Genomic DNA, 6697 nt, shown 5'->3' with positions numbered 1-6697 from the left:
TATATATATATATATATATGAAAAATTCACCACAAAAATAAATAAAGTCCTTCATATTTTTAATCCTACAAAAATGTTGTTATTACATTTATTTATGATTCTGTAAAATAAAACGTAAATAATATATAAAATATAAAATAAAATAAAATTATAAACTTAAAATGAAATAAAAAATTATTATATAAAAATAAAAAATAAAAAATATAATTCTTGAATGAAACTCAATCAAACTTATGAGTTATGATATATGCTAATTAACTAATTAATAAGGGATATATTGGCAAATATGTATAGCTGGGAGGGATATTTTAGTCTTCAAGAAAATAATTTTCTACTTATGTTTCTTGTTTTTTAAGAAGTAGAAATTTTTAGCTTTTTCCCAAACACAGAAAAAGTGCTTCTACTTTTATTTAAAAGCAGTTTTATAAATTTGTCAAACACTAATTATTTTTAAAAAATGTTTTTTCTTCATAAAAAAACACTTTTGATCTCCCAACAACAATGCTAAACAAGCTTTTAGACTTAAAATATATTTTTTTACATGATATTAGAGTACGAGTCATCTCAATTCTCATTTTTGATATTGTGCTCCCATAGCAACCTTGAGTGTGAGGTGTGTGTACCTTTTATGGTATTTAATATAAGAATAAGGTATGAAGTAATTTATATATTATTTTTATGTGGAGATTAGTTACGTAAAATTTAATTATTCATAACTCCATCTATCAGTTATTATTATAGGAAGCTCATGACATTTTCTTATAATTTGAAGAATGCATGCATACATTAATTAATATATGAACAGATCAAGTGATAGTGAAATGAAGATCTTTTTTTTTTAGTAAAATTTAATTATGAAATGCACCAGAAAGCATCTATTATATTCCACCTACTATAAATTATTTATTCAATTAAAATCTTTCTTATCATGACTAAAGATTTCTGATGGCCGACAGACCAGAGAATATATGATATTTATCCTTTATAAAAGTAGTTTTTTTTTTTTTTTTTGCAATTGTTTAATTTACAAAATGTTGTAGTGAAATTATTTAAACGTTACAAACATCCCATGTCATGTTGTCGTAAAATGACAACATAACTGATCTAAAGTACATTAATTTTATTTAAAATAACAAGATCATATATATTTTTTCTTGGAAGGTACAAGTACGAATACGTATGGATATATATTTGTATCTTGATAAACAAAAAAGTCTAGGATCAAATGAAGTGTTATAAAATAATCATTATTCTTGTAACATTTCACCTCTATAACCTTCTCCATTATATTCATGCTTAATGTTATGTTTATGACTAAATTTTTGTACGCCTCTATGTTACACTTAAATAGAGGCATAAGAGTTCATATTGTACACACTTCAAGATTTGGTGAACACTTGATCAATGAAATAAAATTATCTTATATTGTTCCTCTTGTCTTATATTCTTCTTGTCTTCCTCTTTATATTGTTCTTTTATTCTTAAGTTTTACAACACGTTATCAACATGATTCTCCAATTTTTCAAATTAAGTCTCAACTTGATTTTTTCCCCACCCGTGATAAGAAAAGGTAAAGACAAAAGGTATGTAATTTCTCCAAGTTAGAAAATATTAGTTATTGAGTTATGTGTCATATACATATTGATTGGATCATCATTATTATTTACTTTAATACCTCTTTATTTTTCATTATCTAAACATTTACTTGTTGAGTTAGTAATATATTATTTGTAGTAATAAAGTTTCTTTTGTGGTTATTTTAAAATGGTTAGTAAATTATGTTAATCTCTGTAACAATATTGAGAAGGACTGTTAAAATGTTTTAATTTATTTTAACTTGAGACTTTCATATGGTTCCAACCTATTGTTCTAATTAATTAGTTTAGTTCAATTTTCTTTTATTTGAAGTCACATTCAGATTATATTTATGGTATTCAATATTTATTATTTTGTAATGCATTTGGTTCATTAAGACATTGATTGACGGTAAGACGGTGAATTCAAGTTTCACCGCGCTAAGTGGGTAAGACATCAAGTTAAAGTCTCGGTGCACCATGATAATAAGAAGTTGGGTTCAAGTCCCATTGATTTATGACCAAAGACGTCTTTATATGGGTAAGACATTAGGTTTAAGTCCTAATGCACTATAGTGATGATATGATGATGACTAACATAAAGTTGTATACTTTTGACTAAAAGTCATGAAGTCCTTCCAATTTATTTTCTCCATCTCTTATGTGAATGTGGTAGCAGTGGTTGAATGTATAAATATTAACGTGGTAAAATGTTAATGATCATCATTGTGGTAATTAAAAGGAAGAACATTATGAGTTCTTAAGATGGTCCTTCAAATGTGAAGGTAATTTTTTTATGGCAAAAGGCATAAATTCCCCCCTAAATGTATACCCAAAAGTCATTTACACACTTTAACTAATGGGGTGACCTATTACACACCTTAAGTACATAAAAGTATATTTATTTCCCCCTTCTGTCACCCAACCCAGGACATTATGCCTAGAGTGAGAGCCACTCGCCTCCTAGTTAAGCCACGTAATAAAAGACCCCAATCCAATTCATTTGACCCAAACCCGACTCTTTTCACCCAAATCCATTTTATTTTACCCTAGTCCATTTATTTCACCCACCCGTTTCCTTTCTCTAAGAACACCAAAACCTAATCGAAAAAATTCATCCATAAATCCTAATTTTAGCTAAAGATTTCTTCGATTTTGTGGTGTTTTTGAAGCATCCTTGTAGTTTTAACCATCTAATCAAGTTTTCACTGTTATATTTGAAGAACATTGTCGATTGAGGCGTTCATCGTTTGGTGGAAGCAAATCGGTGGTTACTAGGGTTTGGTGGGTACAATAGAGGCATTCATTGTTCATAGTTTGTTGTCGTCTCCATATCTGAAAGGTCAGTCAAACATTTCTAGGGTTACTTCATAGTTCATACTTTGTAGCTTAGGGTTATTTCGTCTTTACTTTTTTTTTCAAGTTTACTGTATGTCGTCTTTCATTCACATGATTCCCCTTTGTTGTTAATTTTCTTATTGTATATGTTTTGTCGTTGTTGTTGAGGGTTAGCTGATAACATTATTTTCAGGTTAAAATGTCTTTTGAATTGATTACTTTGAGATTTTACCACGGTGGTGTTATTAAGATTGAAAAAAGGAATACAAGGGGAAACCATATCATGGTGGAGGAGTTTATGAGTTTTTAGATGTTGATATAGATAGGTTATCTTATTTTGAATTGAGGGATTGTCTGAAAGAGTTGGGGTATGAACCTGGACAATGTGTGTTGTATGTCAAACTTCCTAGAAGTACTGCTATGTTAGAAATCAAATCTGACTATGATACTACTTTAATTGCTAAGTGTTTGAGTCATGGAGATATTTTGGACTGTTTTGTGTTTCACTTTGTTGCTGATCCAGTTTTGGTCCCACCTTTATTGGAATATGGAGAAACTGGAGTAGGTGAGGGAGTATCTCAAAACGGTGGGCCTAATGCATCTTTTGATGCTGAATTAGAACCAACACATGAGGCCCAAGAAAATGCCTCAAACCTTGCCTCAAACCTTGCCTCAAACCCTGCCCCTGTCAATTCAAATACATCTTCTCATGTACACTATTTCACTGCTCCAAATACTCTTCCTCCTACTCATCAAACTCCAACCCCTATCCATCCTTCTACTGATCCAACTCTTGACCATGTTCATCCTTCCTCTGATCCAATTCCTGACCCTGTCCATCCTTCTAATGAACAAGATTCAGATAGATAATCATTGAATTAGGGGGGGGGATTTAATGGGAGTGATGTAGATGATGAACTAAGAAGTTTTAAGGAGGAAATGAGTAAAAGAAAGAGAAGGAAAAGGGGAGAAAGAGCTACATTGCCTGATCATGTCAAGTTAGGAACATAAAAAAAAGGGCCAGATGCTGGGTATGATGAATCTACAGGTGGTAATAGAAACAACTTAGAAGGCAAGCTAGCTAGTGATGAGCCTTATTATCCCTCAGATGAAGCTGCTAGTTTTGAAACAGATCCAGATGCTTTCAGTGATGATGAAGAAAAGGTTCAACAAAGAGAGAGAGTTAAGCCAAGAAGGAGAAAGAAGATGAATAGAGTTGTATTTGATGTATCTTCTCAGAAAGTAGTGTGGTAATTGGGTCTTGTATTTGAAAGTGTTAATGAGTTTAGATCTGCTGTTACCAAATATGTTGTTGCTGAACATGTTGCAATTGAAATGTATATTAATGAACCAACAAGGGTAAGGGTTAGGTGTACAGTTGGTTGTCCTTGGGTTTTATTTGCTAGCTTTGATTCTAGGACAGATAATTTTGTTGTAAAGACATACAATCCAGTTCACAAATGTGATCCTACTAATAGGAACAAGCTTTGTAATAGCAAGTTCTTATCTAGTCACTACAATGAAAGGATAAAGGAACAACCTGACATTAGAATCTTTGAGTTTCAAGGGCTTATTAAAAAAGAATTGGATTTATATGTTGGAAGAACAGTGTGTAGGAGAGCAAGAAACAAAGTATTACAGGAGTTAATGGGTGACTATGTTCTTGAGTTTGGGAGGATTTTGGACTACAAAGATGAGTTGCTAAGAACTAATCCAAGTAGTACATGTATAGTCAAGCTTCATGAAGAAACATTTGAAAAAGGTAGAAAAATGTTTCAAGGCTTCTACATATGTTTTGATGCAATGAAGAAGTCCTTCTTGGTTGGTTGTAGGAGGTACATTGGTTTGTATGGTTGTTTTCTAAAGGGAGTATCTAAAGGTCAATTATCGGTTGCTGTTTGTAAAGATGGGAACTGGCTTGGGCAGTAGTTGAAGTTGAAAATAAGTTTACTTGGGCTTGGTTTGTCAAACTTCTAAAGGAAGATCTTCAGTTGGGAGATTGTACGGACCTCACAATCATATCAGATATGCAAAAGGTTAGAATATTTATTGATTTTTTTGATTTATTTCATGTCTTGAATGCCTATTTATTTATGAATGTCTTAGTTTCTTAGTTTTATGTCTTGAATTTTCTTATAGGGTCTTGAAATTGCCATAACTGATCATTTGCCAAATGTTGAGCATATAATGTGTGCTAGACACATCCTTGCTAACTGGTCAAAGAGATGGAGAGGTCTTGAGAGAAAGAAATGTTTCTGGAGGTGTGCAAGGTCTACTTTTGAGGCTGAGTTAAAAGATAACATAGGTTAAATGAAAAGGTTGGGAAATAATATAGTTGATCACCTGTTATATTATAATCCTGAAAGATGGAGCAAGCTTTACTTTAATTTTACCTCAAAATGTGATGTTGTAAACAATAACATGGTTGAATGTTTCAATTCATGGATATTAGCAGCAAGGCATAAGACTATAATTACAATGCTTGAAGAAATTAGGGTGAAAATGATGAAAACAATAGGGCAGATGAGAGAGTTTTGCGATACTTGGATATGTGACATTTCTCCAATGGCAATGAAGGTTCTACAAGATAACACAACTAAGTCTATAAAATGCAGCATTGAATGGAATTCAGATACAGGGTATGAGGTACTTCATGGACCATACAGACATGTAGTAGATATTCAAAGGCAAATATGTAGTTGTAGAGCATGGATGTTGAAAGGCATACCATGTCCTCATGTAATAGCTGCTCTTCACCATAGGAAATTGGACCCAATCAACTACATTTCTCATTGTTATAACAGAGAAACATACATGAAGACATACAACTACTTCATTCAGCCAGTTATGAATCTGAAAATGTGGCCAGAATCACAAAACATCTCTGTGACACCACTTCATGTTAGGAAGATGCCAGGAAGGCCTGACAAGAAAAGGAAAAAAAAGGAAGGTGAAACCAGTAAAACTGGAAAATTATCCAAAATAGGGATTGAGATGTCATGCAACACTTGTCATAACAAGGATCACAATAAAAGAAAGTGTCATCTTGGTCCACCTGCTTATGGCACAAGCTTTACTGTTGGACCAAGTTCAAGACCTGCTGCTGGACCAAGTTCAAGATCTCCTTCTGGCCCTGTTGCACCAAGTTCAAGACCTCCTTCTAGCCTTGCTGCTGCACCAACATCAACACAAACTGTTGGCCCTGCTACTGCACCAACATCAACACAAATTGTTGGCCCAAGAGCAACACCTAATGCTCCAACTAGAAGAGGAAGGGGTAGACCAAAGGGTTCAATAGAAAAGGTGATATAGTTTTCTTTATTTACTTCATGTATAAGTTTTAAATAAGTTTCTTTACTGAATATTTTGTTATTTTTTAGGGTAGTGTTACTAGCAGACAAGAATGGTTGGAATGGGTGTACTACACACACAAATTGCTACTATTATTAATATAAGTTCCCTATTTCTATACTTAAATATCATTTATTATTTTTTCTTTAATCACAAATTAAGATTATTTATATTCATTTGAACAGCCTGGAATGCCTAGTGAAAGATTTAGAAATGTGAAGTCTTCAGCAGTTGTCACTGGAGATCTTGGACATAAACCACCATGTGGTGTGAAATGGAAGGGAAAACAAGCTATGACCTCAAGCCAACTTGAAGATATGAGGGGAAGAAAACAAATGGAGACTAGGTCTAAGGCTGCACATTTGAGCCTAGAGAGCTCTAATGCAATCTAACTTGTTTTGGTAGATTTTTGTTGGTAATGCAATGTAGACATT

The sequence above is a fragment of the Solanum tuberosum genome, unplaced genomic scaffold (genome assembly GCF_000226075.1).
Source record: "Solanum tuberosum cultivar DM 1-3 516 R44 unplaced genomic scaffold, SolTub_3.0 scf00019, whole genome shotgun sequence".
Taxonomy (NCBI): Eukaryota; Viridiplantae; Streptophyta; class Magnoliopsida; order Solanales; family Solanaceae; genus Solanum; species Solanum tuberosum.
This window is presented reverse-complemented; position numbering follows the sequence as displayed.